Below are 25321 nucleotides of genomic sequence, written 5' to 3' on the forward strand. Positions count from 1 at the left end.
CTTACCGTAGGAGCTCGGTCAGAGGCTTTCCGCAGACGCAGTCCAATTTCGCACAGACTTTGGCAGAGGATCGATCGGTGGTGGATGTCGGATGGTGCTGGAGAGATTCATTCGTCGGAGGGGTCCAGCTGTTGGATTCCGTGAGCACGGCATTTGCCCGCTTATAGAAGTTCGGTCGGAGTCCGATCTCCATAGAAGCCCGGATGGGGATCATTTGTCGAGGAATCTTGGCCAAGGCCTGTCTGCAACAGAAATCCGAAAAGAATTCATCCATAATGGAAGCTCGGGTGAAGGCTTACAGTGAGAATCCGATACGGACCGCTCGTGGTAGAAATTTGAAGTAGATCATTTGTAGCGGAAACTCGAAGTAGGTCACTTGCAGTAGAGGCTCGGAGTCCGGCCCTTATAGGAGTTCGGGGTGAGGTCTACCTGCAACAGGAGTTCAGGACGGAAGTCCGGCTCCCGTGGGAGTGCAGACGAAGTCTACCTGCAGTTGAGGTGGGACGAAGTCCGGCTCCCGTACGAGTCTGGGTGAAGTCTTCCTGCAGTTGAAGTCGGGGATGAAGTCCGGTTCCCGTAGGAGTCCTGATGAGGTCTTCCTGCAGTTGAAGTCAGGGACGAAGTCTGACTCCCGTAGGAGTTCGGATGAAGTCTACCTGCAGTTGAAGTCGGGGATGAAGTCCGGCTCCTATAGGAGTCCGGATGAAGTCTTCCTGCAGCCGGAGTCAGGGACGAAGTCCGACTGCCATAGGAGTCTGGATGAAGTCTACCTGCAGTTGAAGTCGGGGATAAAGTCTGGCTCCCATAGGAGTCCGGATGAAGTCTACCTGCAGTTGAAGTCGGGGACGAAGTCCGACTCCCGTAGAAGTCTGGATGAAGTCTTCCTATAGTTGAATTCGGGGATGAAGTCCGGCTCCGGTAGGAGTCCGGATGAAGTCTACCTGCAGTGAAAGTCGGGGACGAAGTCCGACTCCCGTAGGAGTCCGGATGAAGTCTACCTGCAGTGGAAGTCGGGGATGAAGTCCGGCTCCCGTAGGAGTCCGGATGAAGTCTTTCTGCAGCCAGAGTCAGGGATGAAGTCCAGCTCCCGTAGGAGTCCGGATGAAGTCTACCTGCAGTTGAAGTCGGGGATGAAGTCCGGCTCCCGTAGGAGTTCGGATGAAGTCTATCTGCAGTTGAAGTCGGGGATGAAGTCCGGCTCCCGAAGGAGTCCGGATGAAGTCTTCCTGCAGTTGAAGTCGGGGACGAAGTCCGACTCCCGTAGGAGTCTGGATGAAGTCTAGCAGGTGGTCGACCACCATCGAAACTTGGGTGGAGTCTGCCCGTCATGGAGAATCCGATCTACACTGGTGGGGGTTTATCCGTCGGCAGAGCTTGAGAACGTTGCGGAGTCTCGGCTGCCGGAGAGGTTCGAAAAGATGTCGTCGAAGGTCGGACGTCGGTAGAATCCCTGGAGGGTCACTCCTGTCACGAACTTCGGTTGGGAGGTATTTTATACCCAACACCAGTCTTCCTACTTTCGAGTTCGAGTTTCGAATGAAGGAAGTACAGAGAAATTTTTACAGCTGAAGTTATCCCCTTGAATCCTATGAACGATCGTCCTCAGATATTCTGGCACTTAATGCGCGCGTGCTGGAGTCTTTTCAAATCGAGGTGATCTGTAGGGACCTTTCGAAATTTCCGCTAGAGCGTTGGCCCAAGTACGGTGCAGTAATGGCTCTGTCAGCTGTCAGCCACTTTTAGCCACCTGCAGTGGCGAGTGGGACATGTGGCGAGCGTGGGTCGGTCTAGGGAGATCCGCGATCATTATAGCGCTGGATCTCAGGGTCTATTTAAACCCGTCTTTCCGCCTTCAGGAGTCTCATTCCGCCTGAAAGTTCTGTCGGTGTCTGCCTTCTCTCCGAGAGCTCTGACCCTCTTTGGCGTCCACCTTGACCCTAAGCATTCTTCGAGTCATCCCTGTCCTCGGACCTCTGCATCCTTCGGAGCGACTTAGGTTAGTCCCAGAACTTTCATTTCTCTTCTTGCCATCTAGGTGCCCTTTCTCCTCTATTTTTCTTCCGCCACATTCCCCTGGTTTGGTCCCCCACGAACTTTTTGCCTCTTATTTTGCTTGATTTCTCCGAGATTTTTAGGGTCCTTGTTTGAAATGTCTTCTGGCACCTCCACCTCTAGTGGTTCCGGGAGTTTGTCCGCCTCAGCCCCCCAGAACCCTCATACTGTAGATGAACCCTCATCTAGGGCTGGGCCTTGCCTAATTTTTACGTCGGGCGTCATTCCTTGTTCTCTGACTCTGGATAAACTTTTACTAATAAGGGTTCAGTATGGAGTTCCTCCGGAGTATGATCTGGAGCTTCCTGATCCCACCGACCGGGCTAGCACCCCCCCACCCGACCGTTTCTGCCTATATCAGGAGGCCTTCTGTGCTGGGCTCCGTCTTTCGCTTCCGCCCTTCGTCATCGCTCTTTTTTATTTTTTAGACATTTCCTTAGCTTCAGTTGCGCCGAATTCCTTTAGGTTTCTGATAGGGTTCCTCTCCCTTTGCCATGTAGTCGAAGTTTAGCCATCTCTTTCTTTGTTTAGGTATTTTTACACCTTCAAGCGCCACCCCTCGGCAAAAGACTGGTGGTATTTCTCCCCCCAGTTTGGCAAGAAGGGGTTGCTGAAAGGTGCTCCCTCTTCAATCCATAACTGGAAGGGGAAGTACCTCTTCATCCAATGCCCGACCTTGAGGCTGGGATTGCCCCCTTGAGGCTCCCTGAGGGACTCTGTCCATCAGGCTCCTAGCCTGGGGGAGGACGACCTTCAGACCGCCCGAAAGCTTCTTAGTTATTCGGCTCCTTCCCTTCCTAACCTTCTGAAGGAGCAGTTTTTGTTTAACATCGGCTTGAGCCCCCTGGATCCTGCGAGTATCTCATCTTTCCTTTCCTCTTCTTTTTTCCTGCTCTGCTTCTCTCTTTTTCTTTTTTTTTTTTTTGCGTGTCACTTCTTCCTTTTTGACCCCATCACTGATCTTTTTTTTTCTCTCTCTTCTTTTTTTTTTTTTTTTAGGAATGGACGTCGAAGCAGTACGGATGCTCGTCAGGGGCCTCAAGGCTCACAAAAGAAAAAGCATCGCAGCCTCCGGATCGGCAAAGAAGGCCAAAATGGAGGAGACGAGCTCGGTCACGCCTACCCAGGTGGCCCTCACGATCGACGTTCCTTCAGACGCCGAACCTCCGACTCCCCGGGCCTCTTCACGGAGTTCCCCCGTTGAGGTTCCCGCTTCGGGGGCCCGCTTCGAGGAGGTGCCAGGGGTTGAGAGGGGGAGGAAAAGGAAGTCGGTGGCCCGCAGGGTGAGTAGCCGTCGAGCCGCCATCGGAGAGTCCCACGGTTCTGAAGAAGAGCCGGAGGATTATCCCTTTAATGATAGGGACTTGATAAAGCGATTGGTTGACGGCTGCATCCTGCCCGAAGTCGTCCAGAGGATTGTTCGTGCCGATCCCGAACAGTGGGTTTGGGACTCCTTAAGGTCCTTTCTCGAGGTGAACAGATTCACTTTCCTTCTTCCCCTCGCATCTTCATTTGATTAATTCTTCAACTTTCATTCTGACCTCCTGGCCACCCTTGTAGATCGGGCACCAGCTCCTTGCCAACATCGAGGCGACGAATCGGGCGAGGAGGGATGCCATCCAGGTGGAGGAGGGTCGCCGGGCCGAGGCCGCCCGCCTCAAAGAAAAGGCTGCCGAGCTAGCCAACCTCCAAGAGGTCCTCGAGAAAGAAAAGCAGACGTCGGAGGAGACGGTGAGGAAGGCAGAGGCCGAGGTCGCAAATTTGATGGAGCAGATTCTAGTTCTGATCTCGGAGGCCAGGGTCCTAGCAGTGGAGGAGTTCAAGGCCTCTGCAGAGATGAGGGACCTGAACGTCAAGTTTGGCCAAGAAGCATTCATCAAAGGATTCGAGCTCTGTTAAAAGAAGGTGGTCAAGAAATTTCTCGAGCTCGACCTCAGCTTCTTGGACGAGGCATCTGAAAATGAAGCTGGGCCCTCTCCCACTGCCACTGCCACCGCAGCACCCCTTCCAAGAACACCGAGCTCCCCAACTCCTATTTCAGAGGTCTGAGACCTCTAACTTTGTATTTTTCTTTTCCTTCTATCTTTAAGAAATGTTCAATCAATAAAATTGGGTTTCTCCTTATGGAGGGCTTCTCCAGTCTTCTTCTCCTCTTTTTTTTTTCTCTGCCATGAGACGTGCCTTGATGCTTTTGTCTCCCGATGGCAGTGCCCTGCCGAAGTGCTTCCCTTGCCACAGAGAATTTCGCTGAAGTCCACGATCCAACATCTGAAGAAGGAAGTTCATCATTTAACAAAAAGGTCGAAGAAGATGAATGGCGAACTTCGCAGGTTGAGGGAGAGTCACTCTGAGGCCACCGTGGAGGCCACCTACTTTCGAAACCTCCATGTGAAGGGGATCATGGAGTACAGTCGGAGGAAAGTGAACTTCAAGAAGGAGCTCGAGGAATATAAGAAGTGCGCCAGCGACCGATCTTGGACCCAAGCTGCCAAGATCAGCTCTCTCAGAGTAGAGCTGTCGGCTACGCAGGAGAGGATTAGCCAGTTGGAAGGAAGCTCGTTTCGGCTTTCGACTTGGGCCGACTACGATCGGGAATGGTCGAAGAAGCTCTCCGACCTTCAACAACAGCTCCAGGATGTCGAGGCGAGCTATAACAAGTACCGGACCGACTGGTGCAAGCAGGTGGACGACTATAGGGGGAAGCTCAGGATGACGACCGACGAGGTTGCCCGCCTTCAAAGGCAGCTAACCGAAGGAGCTCAGTTTGCTCCTGTTCGGGATCCCGACGAACTCCAATCCCTGAGAAGAACCGTAGAAGAGCTATCTGTCACCCTTGGGGAGGGGAAGGCCGAGCTACAGCAATTAAAGATCTAGCTGGTATACGAGTAGCGGGCAGTCAAAGATGCGGAGACGAAATTCGAGGTCCTGAGAAAAAGGCATCGAAAGGCAGAGAACGAAAGCCAGCGGCTTCATCAGAGATATATGGAGATGCTAATGAAAGAGAAGGAATTGAAAGAAGAAGTCGAGAGCTTAAAGCACTCCCTGATGAGGGTCGAAGCCAAAAGTTCAAAATCGGAGGAAGCCGGGCCCCCTTAGGGCTCTTTTTGTCTTTCATCCTTCTAGGTGTCTTCTTTTGCCGCTTGTCTGTTTGTTGTCGTTGTTGTTGTTGTTTGTTTTTTTTTTTTTTTCAGGCCTTCCAGGCTCTGTAACGCATACTTTGCTAATGAAATGAAAAGGTCTTTGTTATCTTACCCGTACGTCATGTTGAATTGTCGTGCACCAGACTTCTTTCATTTTTGTCCCGTGCGATGTCGATGTTGTTCGAAGGTTTCTTATTCATCTTTGTATTAGGTCATCATTATCGAGTTTCTTGCATTTTTAATTGGTTCGATGTCGACACCACTTGGAGGTTCCTAGCCATCACCGTGTTGATTTGCCTTTTTGTTCGTGACCGTAGATCTTACTTTCTCTTCCTTCTTCTTCATAGAGATGAGGTCCTTTGTGCTTTTAGTGTAGTTTGGCCTCCGTTTTTCATTAGGGTAGCCCGTCGCTGTTCCTTCACGTTTCCCTCCTTCTTTTAGGCAAGGGTTTTCCCTAGCTTTTTACGGAGTCGCGGTAGCGTAGAAGGGCCGCCGAGAAGGTTTTCTTCTTTCTTGTCAGGTCTCGAATGGTCGGACCTTAATTGGTGTCAGGACGAGGTTCTTCCTCTATTTCTGATGTGATCGATTTCATCTCAGGTTAGGACGATGTTCTCCTTCTGTTCCTAATAGGGCTACAGGGGTACATATGGGCACTGTGTGGCCTCTCCTCCCATCCGATCTACAAGCAACCGGACCTTCGACCTTGCTCATGTTAGGGCGAAGTTCTCCTCCTGTCCCTAACATGGCTGTGGGGGCGCATATGGGCGCTGTATGGCCTCTCCCTCCATCCGGTCTATAAATAATCGGGCCTTCGATCTTGCTCATGTTAGGACGAGGTTCTCCTCCTGTCCCTAACACGGCTGTGGGGACGCATATGGGCGCTGTGTGGCCTCTCCCCCCATCCGGTCTAAAAATAACCGGGCCTTCCACCTTGCTCATGTTAGGGCGAGGTTCTCCTCCTATCCCTAACATGGCTGTGGAGGCGCATATGGGCACTGTGAGGCCTCTCCCCCCATCCGATCTAAAAATAACCAGGCCTTCGACCTTGCTCATGTTAGGGCGAGGTTCTCCTCCTGTCCCTAACATGGCTGTGGGGGCGCATATGGGCGTGTATGGCCTCTCCTTTCATCCGGTCTACAAGTAATCGGGCCTTCGACCTTGCTCATGTTAGGGTAAGGTTCTCCTCCTGTCCCTAACACGACTGTGGGGGTGCATATGGGCGCTGTGTGGCCTCTCCCCCCATCTGGTCTAAAAATAATCGGACTTTCAACTTTGCCCACATCAGGGTTTGTTTTCATTATCCGAAGGGGTCGTCCCCTGTCGTTACAAGTCTATGCCAAAAAGAGAAAGATGTGCAAGTCTGAAAGGAATCTTGATTCGAAGCGGGGTCGTTCGCAATACATTTACATGTTTTTCAAATCCCAGGGCTGTAGAAGGTCTGCTTCCTGTCAAGGTCCTCCAGAGACGGAGTTGATGATCCCAAGTGGAGGCCGATCTCTGGACTACTCTTCCCTCCTCGACGGTTCAGGCTGCGGCAGGGCCCTTGGTTGATCCTCTCTACCCTTAGGCCGGCGTCGAATGAACCTGTCGAGCTGACCTCATCTGATGAGCTCCTCGATCTCATCTCGGAGCTGAATGCATTCCTCCATGTCGTGGCCATGGTCATGATGGTAGAGGCAGAACTTATTAGGATTACACTTTTCGAGGTGCGTGCGCATCCTTTCTGGCCTTGGGAGCTGCTCTCTGACTTCCATCAGCACCTGGGTTTTTGATGCGTTGAGGGGGGCATAGCTGCGGAATCTCCCTGGGGGAGACCCCCAGTGGACCCGTTGCTCCGGGCTTCTCTGTCTGCACGCTCGGGGAGGAGTCTGGGCGCACTTGTGCCCGGGAAGAGTTCGAGAATGCGGTCGAGCTTCTCTCACCCCTTTCTCGACTGCGGGCTTACTCGAGTCTCCTGCCTGCCGCTCTTTCATGGTCTCCTCATCCTTCATCTTGAAGGCTTCTTCTGCTCGGACGTACCCCTCGGCCCGAGCCAACAAATCAGCAAAATCCCTAGGGTACTTCTTTTCTAGAGAGAATAGAAGGTCGTTCTTCTGAAGGCCACCTTTCAGAGCGGCCATCACGATCGATTGGTCCAAGTTCTGGACCTCCAATGTGGGGACATTGAAACGGTTGACGTAAGCCCGAATGGACTCTCCCTCCCTCTGCTTGATGTTGATGAGGGACTCCAAACCCTTCCGGAGATGCCGGCTGCTAACAAAATGAGCCATAAACTGGTGGCTCATCTGATCAAAGGAAAAGATGGTACCCGACTTCAGCGTCGAGTACCAGTTTCTCACCGCTCCCTTCAAGGTGGATGGGAAAGCTCGGCACAGGATGGCGTCGGGTGCACCATGAAGCAGCATCATTGTCTGAAAGGCCTCCAGATGGTCAACTGGGTCCGAAGTCCCGTCAAAGCTTTCAAACTGAGGGAGCTTGAAGTTCGACGGGATCGGTTCCTACATGATCATTTGAGAAAAGGGAGGGTCAGTACAAATGTCCTCACCATAAGCGGGGGGAGCGTGACGGAGTTCTTCGATCCTCCGGTCCATCTCCTGGAGCCTCCGGTCCAGGAAATCCTCTCAACTACGGGTCTCGAGGGTCTTCTAGCAGAATGGAGGTAGAGATCTTCTAGGGGTGGAATCATGATCTGACTGAGGGCTCTCCACCCTCGGATTCATCTTTTCGGGAAAGACGGAGCGGCTGGCCCAAGTGGCCCGTCCTACCACCAGATTTTGGAGTTCTGACGATGCTCTCTCCAGTCGCACCGATGCATGCAGCTGCTGCTGCTGCTGTATGGCCTGCACAGCTTCAGTGAGGCCTCTGACCTGCTGAACTAGTAGGTCGAATTACTCTGCGCCAACCGCCGTTGCCGAAGGAGGAGGAGGAGGCTGAAAAACTGGAGGTGAGGTCGGAGCCTGAGATCTGACCGTAGAGGTCGTGGATCGCCGTGTGGATGCTTTGCGGGGAGGCATCGGGCGGAGACCTAGTGGGGGAAGGAGGAGAGGACGTCAGAAAAGATGACCAGAGGCAGTCCCGTTGAGCACTCTTTTAAGAACAACGGTACTGCGAAGGCTCAAGGACCCTTCCTCTAGCGCCAATCCTGTTGGTGTAAAAATCTGCCTGCGTCAGAGAAGCTGGAGTCGAGGGAGTTGCAGTCGCCGTCGGGACCTACAAAAGAAGTCTAAACCGGAGTTGGGGTTATTCTTGCAAGACCCTCCGATGCTCAAGTCAGTTCTCTGCCTCAACAAGAATGGAGTGCTCGAACGAAAATTTTAGCAGAGTTTTTGGGATAGAAATTAGAGCTTAGAGAATAACGTATCTGGGGTCCCCCTTTTATAGGCAGAGGGTGCAACAGACTGATAGCGACGTTTGTAACCGTCTGGCAGTGGGCCGCTCGGGGTCAGGGGGAGTTTGTTATGAAGAGTAGTGAAGTGGAATCATGGCCATCACCGAGACCTGCCACGTGGAGTCTATTGCGGAGAGTGGAGCGGCGTCCGTTGTCGCGACTTGCCAGAGGGTGGAGGAAAGTGGAGCAGAGTCATGGCCATTACTGTGGTCTACCAGGGAGTAACAGAGCCATGCGGGATCCATCGCAGGAAGTGGAGCGAGTTGTGGCCATTACTGTGGTCTGTCAGGAAGTGATGAAGCCGTGTGGGATCCATCACAAGAAGTGGAGCAGAGTCGTGGCCATTACTGTGGCCTGCCAGGGGGTCCGGGCCTGTCGGCCAAAGTTCGGTTGAGGTGCCTGGCGGAGAGAGGTAGCTATCCATCTGAGAGGAGCTCGGATGTTGCAAATCCTGTTGGGTGCCTTGGGCGTTAAGGCTACAGGTGAGGACCACTTGCCGTAGGAGCTCGATCAGAGGCTTTCCGCAGACGCAGTCCGGTTTCATGCAGACTTCGACAGAGGGTCGACCGGTGGTGGATGTCGGATGGCGCTGGAGAGGTTCATCCATCGGAGGGGTCCAGCTGCTGAATTTCGTAAGCACAACATTTCCCCACTTATAGAAGTTCGATCGGAGTCCGATCTCCGTAGAAGCCCGGATGGGGATCATTTGTCGAGGAATCTTGGCCAAGGCCTGTCTGTAATAGAAATCTGAAAGAAATTCGTCCATAATGGAAGCTCGGGTGAAGGCTTACGGTGGGAATCCGGCACAGACCGCTCGTGGTAAAAATTTGAAGTAGATCGTTTGTAGCAAAAACTCAAAGTGGGTCGCTTGCAGTAGAGGCTCGGAGTCCGGCCCTTGTAGGAGTTCGGAGTGAGGTCTACCTTTAACAGGAGTTCAGGATGGAAGTCTGGCTCCCGTGGGAGCCCGGATGAAGTCTACCTGCAGTTGAGATGGGACGAAGTCCGACTCCCGTAGGAGTCCGGGTGAAGTCTTCCTGCAGTTGAAGTCGGGGATGAAGTCCGGCTCCCCTAGGAGTCCGGATGAGGTCTTCCTGCAGTTGAAGTCGGGGACGAAGTCCGACTCCCATAGGAGTCCGGATGAAGTCTACCTGCAGTTGACGTCGGGGATGAAGTCTGGCTCCCGTAGGAGTCCGGATGAAGTCTTCTTACAGCCAGAGTCGGGGATGAAGTCCGACTCCCGTAGGAGTCCGGATGAAGTCTACCTGCAGTTGAAGTCTGGGACAAAGTCTGACTCCCGTAGGAGTCCGGATGAAATCTACCTGCAGTTGAAGTCGAGGATGAAGTCTGGCTCCCGTAGGAGTTCGGATGAAGTCTTCCTGCAGTTGAAGTCGGGGATGAAGTCCGGCTCCCGTAGGAGTCCGGATGAAGTCTACCTGCAGTGGAAGTCGGGGATGAAGTCCGGCTCCCGTAGGAGTCTGGATGAAGTCTACCTGCAGTTGAAGTCGGGGATGAAGTCCGGCTCCCGTAGGAGTCTGGATGAAGTCTTCCTACAGTTGAAGTCGGGGATGAAGTCCGGCTCCCGTAGGAGTCCGGATGAAGTCTACCTGCAGTGGAAGTCGAGGATGAAGTCTGGCTCCCGTAGGAGTCCGGATGAAGTCTTCCTGCAGCCGGAGTCGGGGATGAAGTCCGGCTTCCGTAGGAGTTCGGATGAAGTCTACCTGCAGTTGAAGTCGAGGACGATGTCCGGCTCCCGTAAGAGTCCGGATGAAGTCTACCTGCAGTTGAAGTCGGGGACGAAGTCTGGCTCCCGTAGGAGTCCGGATGAAGTCTTCCTGCAGTTGAAGTCGGGGATGAAGTCCGGCTCCCGTAGGAGTCCGGATGAAGTCTAACAGGTGGTCGACCACCGCCGAAACTTGGGTGGAGTTCGCCCGTCGTGGAGAATCTGGTCTACACTGGTGGGGGTTTATCCGTCGGCAGAGCTTGGGAACGTTGCGGAGGCTCAGCCGCCAGAGAGGTTCGGAAAGATGTCGTCGAAGGTCGGACATCGATAGAATCCCTGAAGGGTCACTCCTGTCACGAACTTCGGCTGGGGGGTATTTTATACCCAACAATTTCTCTACTATCCAGCACCTCCTCTGATCCATCTTTGATATCAAAAGGATTCGAGGTGATCGAAGAAGAGGATCAAATCAGATCTACCATCAAAAATCATCTGTGCGAGCTAGCACTCCCGTAAAAGGCTGATCGGTATGAGGGCTTCATGTGGATGATCCGTAGAGGTTGGATACTTTGTGTGGCTATGAGCGATCAATAGAGCCTCAGATCAGCGAGTTTCAGTTGCGGTGTTCATCTATCCGCACTCAGGTATAGGGTTCGAAATCCTAGTAGCTATAGATATGATCTATTGTTTGTGCAGATTTTTTTACATGGTTGCTGATTTTAAATTCAGATTTTTTTCATGTATATTATATCATGTCATAGATCTTTCTATAAGTGTTTAAAGATCTAATCTTATGCATGTATGTATAGATTAAAATATTTAGTCTAGCTTTATTTTACTGCGAAAATTTTGAAATGCATGCATGAAACCCTACACTTTTCAACAGATACTGTATAGGATTCTAAACCTAACATGCTGGGTATCCTATCCCACGTGCTATGTCATCTATAGCAGCCTCATATCCACCACAACCTCGAGGGCTCCATCTCCTATATACAATGCTATCCCCACAGCATGGTTAGCAAAACCACCACAAACCGCTTGATTTAGGGGGTGCTGAACCATACCGATGGTGAACCAAGATGGTTCTACCTTTGAAATGAGACATCAGCGAGTACCAGGGAAGGGAGAAGGAAAGAGAGAAAAAGACAAGAGGAGGGAAGGAGAGGGAGAGATGGCTTCCAAAGGCCATCGAACAGCTGTCGAGGCGACCGCTACCACTATGGGGGCAGTGGATGTCCAAATCTATCAAAAAGGGGCTTCAGTCCCAATTTCATTTTTTTCTATTTTGGGTTTATTGAGCAAAGTCGACAACTCCTTTGCCTAATTCCCCATTGTTTTTCTTTTTTTTTTTACAATTTTTTGATGAAGCCTCTGTTTTGATAGATCCAAACATCCATAGTGTTGGTAGCGACAGCGTGGCCTCAACAGACCTCCTGTGGCCTCCAAAGTCCAACTCTCTCTTTCCTTCCTTCACCTTCTCTCTCTCTCTGTTCCTTCTCCCTCTCCCCCTCTCTGTTGTGTTGGTTCGAGCCTGACTATGCAAAGGGCATACCAAACTATGCCGTCGACTGACTGGTATGGGCTTCAATACTGACACAACCAATCTTACTTTATGATTTCTTAGTCATGTATCGTTGTCCCTCTTTTGTGTATTATAAGTGATCTAGGACTATCTGGTAAATTGAAGACCACCTTGGGTATGTGAGCCATATGCGGTGGTCTAACATCCTCTCTAGCCATCAAATGCATCATCATTGCTGTTCCCATATGATCATGAGGGCTCCCTAATTTTTGAATTTGACTCCACTCTCTTCAATGGGGCCTTGCCTTTGCCTTTGTCTTAGCTACTTTCTTTCCTATCTTGCCCTACTTTGCCTGGCTCTGCTATAAGGATCAATTATGCCCTCTTGACCAACTGGATCGGGTAGTATAGTGGCCTTATTTGAGTGTCTCTTGATCAAAGTCTTAAGAGGATGTCTTGAACATGAAATCATATGACAATCGGCTCCCTACTGATCCTTGTGGCAGATTTGCTAGATGTAAGCATAAGATGTTGTGTTTTGCCTATTGTTCCTGAAAGAAAAATAGATAGTTCAAAGCATGTATGTTTCAAATTTTATAGTAGAAAATAAAAAGATTAAACACTTTAATCTCCTACACATACATTAAATCAGATCTAAACTACCATAAAAGATCTATGATATAAAAATTTTACATATAAAATCTGATGTAAAACAAAAACTGCATCAATCACATCGATGCTCTGAATTAGATCTAACCTTTAGATCACATCGATTGAGTCATGGGTCGATGATCTCCACTGCTGGTAGGCATGGTACGAAGCTTTCACTAATGCCAAATAGCTGCACAAATCATCCAGCCTCTATAGATTGTCCACTCGAAGCCCTGATCAATTCATCCTTCTTGGGAGTGCTAGCTCGCGTCGAATGCTCTGGATGGCTGATCCAAGCTTCCTTCTTCAGATCACCTAGACTCCTTCGGATCAAAAGATGAAGCTTTATGAGGAGGTGCTGATGTGGGAGATTGGACAATACTCACTCTTATATTTTTCATCTCACAAAATCTAGAGTCAAAACCCTAGAAGTCACCCTAGACCTCACACCCAAGAGGAAGATCACTTCCTCTATTTCTCACGCACGAAAGCCCGACCCACTCTTAGGTTTTCATGCCCCAACTTTGAGGTTTCTCATGCTAATTTTCACTCTTTTTGTTGCACAAAACTCATTCCTTCTTAAGGGTGGCATCCCATAAAAGATAAGGATAAGAATAAGGTAGTTTTGGTTCAAGTTCAAATGTTGGTTGACCCTTATCACCAATTCAAATCAAGTTTGAATTAAACTTTGAACCAAATTTTATTCTCATCTTAGGAACTCAGATAGTGGTCGACCAGCATCAGAATGGTGCAAAAAATTTCAGACAAAAATACTTTGTGCATGGAGAAAATTGGTGGCGAGAAGGGAAGAGTCCAACTTGATTTGAACTCTAGATTTTTATTCAAATTCAAATCCATTTGAACTCAAATTTAAACCAACCAATTCTTAATTCAAAAATAGATCAGATGTAGGTGTGGAACTACTTCAGGGCATGAGAAAAAATTCATGCAAAAAATTTCTCATGTGAAGAAATAGAGGGCGTAGAGAAAGGAGGCACAAGAGATTTGAATTCGAAATTGATTTCTCATCCAATTAGGTTCTTAACCCAACCGAATTGGATTAGATCTAATTAGATCACTAAACCTAATCTAATTAGATAGCAAATAGTCTTGATTAAATCTTAATCAAATTAAAATTTAATCGAGTTCAAATCCTGATCAAATCAAAAATCAAACATCCTTAATGATTAGGTCATCTCATAATCTAATTGGATCAAACCAAATTGAATCCAATTCAATTAAATTTGATCCAAATCTCAATGCTCAATCAAATTGAGCTAATTAGCAATCTAATTACTAATCAATCCTCTTATAATTCATCAATAATTGATGAATTAATTTATTGTAACTTTTGTATAGGGTTAATCATCAATCGAATTGATTGTTTTACCTTAAAATGATTCTTAATCGTCGATCAGCCATATGATCAGTCAGAATTTTTTTTTGAGTATGACCCCACAGGTTTGAACCTAAGCTGATAGTATAAAAATAATCTTTCTATACCAATCAAAGTGACCATCTAGCAATAATACCTGACGTCCGGATAGGTCGAAAGATTGCAAAGCATCATTCAAGACCTATTGGTATATGGTTACCGTATAATCCATCCCTTTGATCCAAATGTTCAAGATGACCTAGGGTTTAACTGTTAACCTAGTATGGTCATTCACATTATATTTTAATTTTTTAAATCTATCACATGGATTACCTCGATCGAGGTTTAACTGAATTAAAATACATTGATACATTAACTCCTACTTATTCAGAGTGGTCAATTTCATCTTGACTCACACACCGACTTCGTAAGTACTTGACTGTGCTCAAAAATCTTTCGTCACTGAATTAAAAATTTAGATAGTCCGACATCAAAGTATAGTCAGATCGGAGGAACACTTATACCCATATCCTTCACAAGTTATTCTTGATAGCAGAGTACTCAGCAGTTGGTCACATTCAGTGAGATATACTCCTATGTCTTACTTGCATGCCATGCCAGTATCTCCACACTCTTTGATTAAAAGGATAACCAACGTATATGGCACACAATGATCTATACTTGATATAGCTATCATCCTAATAATAGTATATCATTTGGTCGTGAACTTAAGGTTTAAGGACTAAATGATATATCCTCCTATATCGAATCAAATAGTCCTAAAGACTTCTTCATATAATAGAAGTTTAAAATAAGATGTACACAGTGATAAAAAAATCAAATAATATTTATTAATTCAATAATTTATATATAATTATAATGATAAACTCAATCGTCAACAGACTGACGATTGGCTTTGAAATCCAATTCCCAACAACTCTCACTTGGACTAAAATCAATCGATACAGTATCGCATATCCATCTTTGATTTATAATCTTCAAACTCCTTGACATCGAGGGCTTTAGTAAATGGATCGATCAGATTCTTCTTTCCGTCGATCTTCTAAAGCTCGACGTCACCTCGATTCATAATTTTTCAGACCAGGTGGTAGCAGTGCAGAATGTGCTTGATCTGCTGATTGACTTCGATTTCTTTGCTTGAGCAATGACGCCAGTATTATCATAGTACAACAAGATGGAGCCATTAAGGAAGGGTGCCACTCCGAGCTCATTGATGAACTTTTGTAACCATACAGCTTTATTCGCAGCATCGGATGTCATGATATAATTCACCTTACAGGTAGAGTCAACCACAATGTGCTGTTTAAAATTTTTTTAGTAAATTGCTCCATCGTTTAGGATATAAATATATCTTGACACGCTCTTACTGTCATCATGATCTGACTAAAAATTGGAGTCTGTAAATTTCATAAGTTTTAATTCAGATTCTTTATAGATAAGCCACTGATCCTTAGCATTTTTTAAATACTTAAGGATGATCTTTACAATCTTTCAATGGTTCTCATCTGGATCGGACTGGTATCTACTCACTACCCCTAGTGAGTATGCCACATCCGGTCTCCTACATGTCATGACGTATATAATAGATCCCATTATCGAAGCATATAGAATTTTACTTATATACTCTCTCTCTCTTAAGGAGTTGTCGGATAATTACTCTTCGAGAGAAAATTTTTTTGACCTATCGAAAGATAGCTTTTTTTGAAATTCTCCATACTAAATCTTTTCAGCATAGTATCAATATACGTCAATTGGGATAATCCAAGCAACCTTTTAGATCTATCTCTATAGATCTTCATCTCAAAAATGTAGGATGCTTCTCTCAAATCCTTGCTGGGTTCCAATCATGTAGTGGAATGAGAATTTTAAAAATTTTTAAATATACATATCAAAAGTTTTAATAATTAAAACTATCGAACTAAAACTCAAATCCTAGAATCATCTTGTAAATATCAAACAAAATAAAATCAAACATGCAAAGAGATAGAATCTTATACTTCCTCAAATGAGTAGTATGGTAAGAAGGTGATCTCCACGAGACTCCAAAATAGAAATCATCTAATGGTGATCCATATGAAAGTTGGTCAAGGTCCTTCCCAATCGGTGCACTGCCGCAGTCTTTTCTTCACAAGAACACTATCGGCTTCTAACTCAAAGAATGATTGCACCAACGCCCAGTTGCCTTCAATTTTTCCACTAAGATCACATCAAGAGAATTCTCTCCAAAAATATCACAACCTAGGATTTGATTTTATGCTCCAACATATGAAAAAATCAAATCCTAGGATAAACTCACAACACTTGCTATTTTTCTCACCACCCTTCTTACAATTTTTTTTCTTAATTTTTTCCTTATCTTTTCCTTAGATTTTTTTTAGATTTTTTCTCTCTTATAATACGCCAAAAGCCTCTGATTTTCAACCAAAATCCAATACCCAACCCATATGGGATGCCCCATATAAATAGGTTAGGAAGAGACATGAAAAAGCCTCAAGGGGTGCCGACTCTTGGCGCTCCATATCTTCATGCAGAGAATTAACTCTCCATAGCATTAAATAGTGCAGAAGAGCCTTCACACAGAAAGACTCTTCTTCTATGCCTCATAATTTTTTCATTAAAAATTGGCATGTGATAATTAAGAAATTGGAGGAAAATGAGGAGATGGATAAGAGTCTTCATGAAGGACTCCTCCACTTCTCAATGCTAAAAAGGGTGGGCAGCAATTAATTTTGGATTTGGAACCTGGGTGGTGTGGAGGTCTCCTTCCATATTTGAAACACTTCTAACTTAGAGAAGAGTCCAATTAAAATAGATCCAATCCAATCGGTCAAAGGCAACAGGTTCAGTTTAGCTCAAATACTTTGAACTTAACATAATTGAAAATTTGGGTTAATATAATGTGCTAACATATCAAATTAACTCCTAAAATTTATATTAAATCCTAATTAAATCAAATCAAGATCAAATTCTAAAGTGTGTGACCTATTGGATTCTAAATCTAGCCAGCAGTGGATACAAACTCTTGACCTAACCCTAATCCGATCAGATTAGGTTAGCTTAAGAGTCCCAATCAACTATGACTCTTCCTAATTAATTTTCAAATTAAACTCTTTTAATTCTAACGAGTCCACAAGTCAAAATTGACATCTAGCAACGTATTATGACTATCCAAAAGAAATAAAATTTTGATAAAAATTATCAAAATATCCTTCAATGGTAAGTTACCATGTAATTTAATTCTTCAGTCAAACAATATCTCAGATGAGCTATGGGCATGAAATCATATCAGACCTAATTGCTTATCTAAATATATCTCGATTAGAAGATGATGATTCAATTAATGATACATTAGAAATCTCTTTCTAATTATCATCTTGCTTTGGCTAAAGACTTCCAAAATCATCAACCTATGAGATCACATAGGATATTCTCTCCCCTTATTAGGAGTGACTGATCTCTTAATGATCACTCATAACCTCCATGCACACTTTACCATATCCAGCACACCCCACATAAAGATCAAAAAATCAAGTTAAGAAGTAAACCAAAATATGGATTCATGTACACAAGGTACCATGATGATCTCAGATCAAAGGATTACTTACACAACTCCCACTAGAGAACAATCTGTTGACATGTAAATAAGACTCCATCAGATATTCTCTCATAGGTGTATTCAGTGAACCTATTCTTTAATGAACACCCATATTCTTGTATCAGTATCATCACACAAGTGGTTGTGAGATCAACTACCTTCATCACTGAACATACAGAGGACATGCCAGTCTTACCGGTATCATTGATCTCCGACTTCATGAACCAATGACTGAGAATATTTTAGGTCATGACTATCAAAGATTTAGATCTCATTGGCATGATCTCATCATGGCCCTAAAATCATTGTCCAGACCTATGGGGTTCATTATAATCTTAAAAATAATAATAAGATGCAGCATATAATGAATTAAGAAGCCTATTTTATTAAATAATAATATCAATTATATGAGTTTAAAAAAAAAATTATCGAAAAAACTTAATCACATCCCATATACGATTGGCTTGAGGGCATTATTCTTTCAATCTCCCACTTGCACTAAAGCCAATCCCCTTTATACTTGATGCCCATGTAATCAAGGTGGCGGTCAAACTACTGCAAATGACAAAGCCTTAGTAAATGGGTTCGCTATATTTTCTTGATATCAACTTGCTCCACGATCTCATCACGTCTTTCGACTATCTTCCGAATGAGGTGGAATCATCTTAGGATATGCTTGGATTTATGATAAGACCTTGGTTCCTTGGCTTGAGCAACTACCCCAGTATTGACACAATAAAAGGGCATTGGTTGTTCAATCCCTGAAATCACACCCAATTTTGAGATGAAGTTCTTCATCCAGACGACCTCCTTAATAGCTTCACTAGCAGTAATATACTCAATCTCAGTGACTGAGTCAGCAACAGTTTGCTGTTTGAAACTCTTCCAACTTACTGCTCTACCATACAAGGTGAACACATACCTAGATATGAATTTACTGTCATCTGGATTAGATTGAAAATTAGAGTCAGTATAACCTTCCAGTTTTAAATCAGATCCACTATATATGGTTTTCATAGCTTTCCAATGATCCTCTTCGAGATCAACCTGAAATCTGCTTACAATATCCAAAGCATAAGCCACATCAGATCTGGTACACAGTATAAAATACATTATTGATCCTATAGCCGAAGCATAAAGAATAGAACTCATTCTATTTCTCTCTTCAAGTACCTTAGGAGACATCTTCTTAGAGAGTTGTATGCCATGACCCATGGGCAAAGAACCTCTTTTACTTTTCTCTATGTTGAACCTCTTCAATACAAGATCTGTGTACCTAGACTGGGATAAGCCAAGCATCCTTTTTGATCTATCCCTATACATCTTTATACTAAGTATATAGGATGCTTCACCCAAGTCTTTCATGAAATACTTTTATGATAGCCATGTCTTGACCGATTGCAACATAAGGATATCATTCTCAATAAGCAGTATGTCACCATATACAAGATCAAGAAGACAACAGTACTCTCACTAGTTTTTTTATACATACAAGATTCATCCATATTTTTTATAAAGTCAAACGATCTAACTGTCTCATCAAAATAGATATTCCAGCTCTTCGATGCTTGCTTTAATCCATAAATGGATCTATTTAACTTGTATACTTGATTTGCTCTCCCACTAGAGATAAATCTCTCTAACTTAGTCATATAGACTTCTTCTTTAAGATTTTTATTGAGGAAGGTAGTCTTGATATCCATCTGTTAAATCTCATAGTCATGGTATGCAGCAATAGCAAGCATAATCTAAATAGACTTGAGCATGGCTACAGACAAAAAAGTTTCTTCATAATCAACACCTTATTTTTGTCTGAAATCTTTTGCCATCAGCTTGACTTTATAGGTCTTTACCTGGCCATCTGCTCCAATCTTTTTCTTGAAGACCCATTTGCAGCCTATTGGAGTCACACCCTTAGGCGCATCAATCAAAGTCCAAACTTGGTTGGTATATATGGAGTGCATTTTGAATTTCATAGTATTGAGCTATTTGTCAGAGTTATTACTCATGACAGCTTCTGAATAGGTTGTGGGATCATCATTCTCAATGATGTGGGATGTGTTGTCATTCTCAATGATAAATCCATACCTGAATGGTACATTATGCACTCTACTTGACCTTTGGAGAGGAGGTGTGTGTAGTGGCTGTGCCTCAACAATAGGCACATCTGGTTGAGAATCAACTTATGAATTTTGGATAGGTTGTAGGTTTTAAACTTCTTCAAGTTCAACAGACCTCCCACTGCCCCCTTCTTGGATGAACTCTTTCTCCAAGAAAATGGTATGCCTACCAACAAATACCTTTTGTTGAGTAGAATGGTAGAAGTAGTATCCTATACTCTCCTTGAGATAACCTACAAACTTATATTTTTTTGATCTAGTACTAAGCTTATGTCCATCAATATTTTTCACATAAGTAGGACAATCTCAAATCTTAAGATGTTTAAGACTGGGTCTCTTCCCTTTCTATATCTCATATGGATGCTAGAGACAGACTTGGAGAGCACCTTATTCAAAACATATGCGGCAGCCTAGAGAGTATATCTCCAAAAAGAGGTCGAAAGATCCATAAAACATATCATGGACCACTCCATATCTAATAAGATGCGATTCCTCCTTTCTGCAATGCCATTTAATTATAGAGTATAAAAAGATGTCCATTGAAAGAGTATACCATTTTATTTTAAATAATCAAAAATTTTACTAGTCAAATATTTTTCTCCTCAATCAGATTGAAGAGCTTTAATACTTTTATCAGTTTATTTCTTGACTATTCTTTGATACTCTTTAAATTTGTCAAAGGCTTTGGATTTATATTTCATTAAATATACATATCCAAATCTAGACATATCATCAGTAAATATGATGAAGTAGGAATATCCACCTCTGACTTGAGTCGATATTGGACTACAAACTTCAGTATGTACAAGGTCTAAGATGTCACTTGCCCTTTCTCCATATCCAATAAATGGAGTCTTGGTCATTTTACTCATGAAATAAGATTCACAAGCTCCATATGATTCAAAATCATAAGGATCAAAAAAATTATTTTTGTATAACTTGTTAATTCTTGACTCATTTATATAGCCAAGTCGGCAGTACTGGAGGTACATGACATTCACATCCTCCTCTCTCTTTCTTTTCTTCATATATCAACATAAAGTTCATTATCATTAAGTGATAGGAATAGAAGACCATTATCAATAAAAGTATTTTCATAAAATTTGTTAGAAAAATAGATAGAACAATCATTATTCTTAGCTTTTATTTTAAAATTTTATTTTAATAATAAAGGTACAAAAATAATATTTCTAACAACTTTAAGAATATAATAACAGATCTTCAGTTCCATAACTTTATCTGAAGGCAACTTCAAAATCTTGATTTCTATAACTTTGGCTTGAATGGACTCTCTACTGACATCAAACAGTTCGAAGTCACCTTTATTCAGACTTCTTATTTCCTACAGATCCTACAATGATTTACAAAGATGTAAGCCACAGATGGTATCCAATACTCAAGAATCTAAAATTGAAGTACTTAACGATAAGTTTGTTGGTATCATATACAAACTCTTAGCAATACTTGCTTCTTTATGTTTCACAATTGCAAGGTACTCCTTACAATTCCTCTTCCAGTGCCCATCCTTGCCACAGTGATAGCAAGTACTTTTGGTGGAGACCTTCTTTACCTTCTTCTTAGAGATGCCAGCCTTAGGATTCAATTTTTTTTGAAACCCTTCTTTCCTTTCTTCTTATTGATCATATCAACAAAAAGAACTGGAGCCTTTTCACTTTTGAAATGGCTCTCTACTATTTTTAGCATATTCAACAGTTCAGGTAGGCTGATATTCAGTTTGTTCATATGGTAGTTGATGACAAACTGAGAGAAAAAATTGAGTAATTATAGGATCAAATCCTGACTGAGTACACCATCCATAGCAAAATCTAACTATCTCAAATGAGTGATCAAATCAATCATCTTGAGGATATGAGTTTGCACAGATATGTCTTTAGTCATCCAGGCATGGAACAACTACTTAAATATCTCATATCTAGCAGTTCAACTTTGTTCCCCATATAACTTCTTAAGATTAAGGAGTATAGAAGGAACATTCATGTCCTCATGCTACCTCTGAAGCTCATTGTTCATCGAGGCAAGTATGATACATTTGACAGTCATGCTGTCATCCTTCTACATTTTATATGTGGCCCTTTTTTTCTCAAATAGATCTTCCCCGAACGTATCGAATGCAGGTGAATCCAGTATATAGGAGACTTTCTCCTGTGTGAAAACTATTCTCAAATTTTTCAACCAGTCTACATAATTTGGTCCGATCAATTTGTTAGCATCCAATATGCCTCGCAATGATAGTGAGGATGCCACATATGTAGCTAATCTATAATAATAAGAATATAATATAAGCAGACAACTCATGATGACATACACAACTAGATTAAAATTTTTATCTAATTGTGTCTCTCACTATTTTAACGAATTTCATAGTCCTTAAGTATGAAAAATAAAAAATATCATTATATTTCTAAGTAGGGTTGAGATCCCTATTCCTCACAAATACTTTGTGGATAGCACAATAAGTATTCATGAGTTCAAAAATAGATAACTCTTTACCAATTGTACTTCATACAATTCTTAAGTTAACCCTTCAATTCTATATGATCATACTTAAATAATGCTGCCCTTGTAGATAGCACAACAAGACAACACTATTCAAATAAACTATAAGCATCAATATGTACTTAGTCAACATCATATCAATTTCTATAGTAAGCCTTATGGATAGTACAATAAGTTGACTAAGATCTTGATATACTTTATTGATCAAGCATGAAGGAAGGCCTTTGTAGTGTCTACATCACTAATCAATCTAAATCTGAAACTCAATAAGATCAAATTGGCCAGGTCAGTAGGTGGGAGGCTCTCCATAGCTTTTTTGAGACACCAACAAAGTTGGCCAGGCCAGCATACGGACCTAATTAGAAAATCACTTTTAACACTTACCTAGATACCAATTGATCAAATAAATTTGACATTTGATTTGTAAGTGAATCTCGACATTACAACTTAATATAATTTTTATAGAGGGTCTTGAACTAGTCTCGGCACATCTTAACTACTACTACATAAAATGTAACATACAAATTATGCAATATGGCATGCCTTTCAAAGCTATAATATCATTCATATTAACATGCTAAAAACAATAATCATATAAGGGTGCACAAATGACTTAACATATAACAAGTTTAGTCAAAATTTAAACAAACCCTAATCGAATTAGGCATGCATTACACTCTTAAACAAAAAACCGATTTAAGCATCAAGCAACCATGAATCAATAAATTTTATATTATCATAAATTTAAATTTTAATAATTAAAATTTAAATCTACAGTTCAAATAAAGTCAAAAATAATTTTTGATTTTAAGATCGATGCTAGAAATCGATGCAATATTTTTGACAAAATATGAACTAAAATAATTCTATATTACAATTTTTATACTTGTTTGATTGAATCTAACAAGGATGACTTAGATACCACTACTGAATTTTGATCACACAATAGAATAATAATTTTAAAAATTTTTAAACATATATATCGAAAGCTTTAACAATTAAAAGAACCGAAATCCAAACCCTAGAATCACTTTATAGATATCAAACAAAATAAAATCACGCATGCAAAGAGATAGAATCTTATACTTTCTCAAATGAGTAGTATGGTAAGAAAGTGATCTCCATGAGAATCCAAAATAAAAATCTTTCAATGGTGATTCACACAAAAGTTGGTCAAGATCCTTCCCAACCGGTGCACTGTTGCAGCCTTTTCTTCACAAGAAATTGTCGGCTTCGAACTCAAAGAACGATCGCACCAATGCCCAGTTGCTTTCAATTTTACCACTAGGATCACGTCAAGAGAATTTTTTCCAAAAATCTTACAACCTAGGATTTGATTTTGTACTCCAACAAATGAAAAAATAAAACCCTAAGACAAGCTCACAATATTTGATATTTTTCTTACCACCCTTCTTACAAGTTTTCTTCTCAATTTTTTTCTTATTTTTTTCTCAAATTTTTTGCAGATTTTTTCTCTCTTATCACATGCCAAAAGTCTCTAATTTTCAATTAAAATCCAGCACCCAACCCATATGGGACGCCCCATATAAATAGGTTAGGAAGAGACGTGAAGAAGCCCCAAGAGGTGCCAACTCTTGGTGCTCTATATCTTCATGCAGAGAATTAATTCTCTGTAGTATTTAGTGGCATAGAAGAGCCTTCACACAGAAGGACTCCTCCTCTTCTGTGCCCATAATTCTCTCATTAAAAATTGGCATGTGATAATTAAGAAATTGGAAGAAAATGAAAAGATGGATAAGAGTCTTTATGAAGGACTCTTCCACTTCTCAATGCTAAAATGGGTGGGCTGGCAATTAAGTTTGGGCATAGAACCTAGGTGGCATGGAGGTTTCTTTCTACACTTGAAACACTTCCAAGTTGGATAAGAATCCAATTAAAATAGACCCAATCCAATCAGGTCAAAGGTAATAGGTTCAGTTTAGCTCAAACACTTTGAACTTAACCTAATTGAAAACTTGAGTTAACACAATATGCTAGCATATCAAATTAACTCTTAAAATTAATATTAAATCCTAACTAAATTAGACCAAGACTAAATCTTAAAGTATGTGACCCATTGGATTCTAAATCTAGCTAACAGTAGACACAAATTCTTGACCTAACCCTAATCCGATCAGATTAGGTCAACTTAAAAGTCCCAATCAACTAGGACTCTTCTTAATTAATTCTCAAATTAAACTCTTTTAATTCTGACGAGTCTACAAGTCAAGATTGATATCTAGTAACATATCATGACTATCCAAAAAAAATAAAATTTTGATTAAAATTATCAAAATACTCTTTAGTGGTAAGTTACCGTATAATTCAATCCTTCAACATCCCAGATGAGCTGGGGCATGGAATCATATCAAATCCAATTTCTTATCTAAATGTATCTCAATCAGAAGGTGATAATTTAGTTAATGAGATATTAAAAATCTCTTTCTAATTATCATCCTGCTTCGACCAAAGACTTTCAGAATTATCAACCTATAAGATCACATAGGATACTCTCTCTCCTTATTAGGAGTGACTGATCCCTTATTGATCGCTCACAACCTCCATGCATACTTCACCACATCCAGAACACCCCACATAAGGATCAGAGAATCAAGTTAGAAAGTAAACCAAAATATGGATTTATGTACACAAGGTACCATGATGATCTCGGGTCAAAGAATCACTTACACAACTCCCACTAGAGAATAATCTGCTAATATATAAATAAAACTCCACATATTCTCTCATAGGTCTATTCAGTGAACCCATTCTCTAATGAGCACCCACATCCTTGTATTAGTGTCACCACATAAGTGGTTGTGAGATCAACTACCCTCATCACTATGCATACATAGGATATGCCAGTCTTATCGGTATCATTGATCTCCGACTCAATGAATCAATGATTGAGAATATTTTAGATCATGGCTATCAAGAATTTAAGTCTCACTGGCGTGATCTCATCATGGCCTTAAAACTATTACTCAGACCTATGGGGTTCATTATAATCTTAAAAATAATAACAAGATACAACATATAATGAATCAAGAAGCCTATTTTATTAAATAATAATATCAATTACATGAGTTTGAAAGAGAAATTACAGAAAACATCTGATTGTATTCTATATATAATTAGCTTGTAGGATATTTTTCTTTCAATCCTTCATAGAGAACTATGATAACAGCCAAATCTTTATTCCTTATATTGCAGGGAT

The 25321-nt window shown here is 42.5% G+C and overlaps 1 protein-coding gene across 12 annotated transcripts in view; it reads right to left on the minus strand.

Moving 5' to 3' along the window:
* The window catches only part of LOC105034910 (protein BUNDLE SHEATH DEFECTIVE 2, chloroplastic), a 113485-nt gene that overhangs the window by 45226 nt on the left and 42938 nt on the right, over positions 1 to 25321 (minus strand). For 2 of the 12 annotated variants that reach the window (XR_012138558.1, XR_012138557.1), the window contains exon 4: positions 12583 to 12799. The exons of the other annotated variants lie outside the window; for them this stretch is intronic. The gene's annotated coding sequence lies outside the window, so the exon portion shown is untranslated. The remainder of the gene's footprint in view (positions 1 to 12582; positions 12800 to 25321) is intronic. 12 annotated transcript variants of the gene reach the window in all.

Source organism: Elaeis guineensis, chromosome 2, assembly GCF_000442705.2.
Source record: "Elaeis guineensis isolate ETL-2024a chromosome 2, EG11, whole genome shotgun sequence".
NCBI lineage: Eukaryota > Viridiplantae > Streptophyta > Magnoliopsida > Arecales > Arecaceae > Elaeis > Elaeis guineensis.